Source organism: Aplysia californica, unplaced genomic scaffold, assembly GCF_000002075.1.
Source record: "Aplysia californica isolate F4 #8 unplaced genomic scaffold, AplCal3.0 scaffold01371, whole genome shotgun sequence".
Lineage (NCBI taxonomy): Eukaryota > Metazoa > Mollusca > Gastropoda > Aplysiida > Aplysiidae > Aplysia > Aplysia californica.
In genome coordinates, this window is record NW_004798641.1 from 66,988 (window position 1) to 68,147 (window position 1,160).

General features: G+C 44.3%; 1 long non-coding RNA gene across 1 annotated transcript in view; it reads right to left on the reverse strand.

Annotated features, from left to right (window-relative positions):
- Nucleotides 1-1,160, reverse strand: part of LOC118478974 — a 3,793-nt gene that overhangs the window by 2,398 nt on the left and 235 nt on the right. The window lies entirely within an intron of this gene.

Consider the following 1,160-nt stretch of genomic DNA (forward strand, 5'->3'; position numbering starts at 1 on the left):
CACACACACACACACACACACACACACACACACAAGCATACACACATACACTCACACACACAAACATTCACAAACACACCAACATAATTATGCTCCAGTAAAAGTGGATCGATGGTGTCAAGGAAACCCTATGAAAACATAACATCACAACTGAAAGAGCTGCGGAGCTGGCCTACCATAGAAAACTGCATCTCCCCTCGACGCTTAACGGCAACAGAGGAGGAAAATGTTTTTAAAAAAGTAAAGGTAAGTAAAAGTGAACTTTAACCTCCTTTAAGAACAGACGCCACCTGCAGCCTACTATGCCCTTCCAGATTCTTTCTTTCGTCTAAGTAAGAGTTTTACGGCACTAGCAGCACACATAGGTCATACAAGGGCACAAGAATACAGGTGTTTCCAAAGAGTAACATACCAAGAAAAGAAACAGGAGAGATAAGGGCAATAGATGAATCTTCTACATGTATATGACTCTTTATTGTGTTGCAAGTATCGTAAAACTCTTGGAGAAACCATTTTTTTGAAAGAGTTTTTAAAAAAATCATTGCCAGCATTTGCAAGCGCAATAGATGAGCCTTCAGCATCCGGCGCGGAAGATGCGAGTTCAATTCCCGAGTGAGGCAGTATCTTTTGTTTTTTTGTTTTAGCAGAGGTTTTCCGGCTCTCGCAACGGTATAAGGTCATAGGAGCGCCAAGTCCTTACAGAGAATCGGGCTTACTCAGCTCACCTCTCTAGCCTCAACAGCACACAGTCTGCTTGGACTATCAAGGCACCCCAGAAATAGCGGGTCACAAGAGTGTGATAAACATACTAAACAAGTAGAGGGAAAGAAATGATGAAAGTACGGAATAGGAAAGAAAAAGCAGAAGTTTCCTGTTGCAGTTCAGGAATAGTTATGAGCATGGCATTGATAAATAGGTCCACTTACAATTCTACTGTGCATAAGAGCATGTTAATGATGTCCCCCCATTTGGAAATGGCCTAAAGACATTTCAGTCAGTAGCACCGCCCCGGGGGGGGGGGGGGTATCTTTGTTCCTATCGAGTATTTCAGTCAGCGAAGGCGTGGTACCACAGTGATCCGCGGCGGGCACTGATAGGCAGGGATGTTGCCGCCCGCCTCCTAAATGATCGGTTTTATGTCGACCCTGGTGGCAGAACAT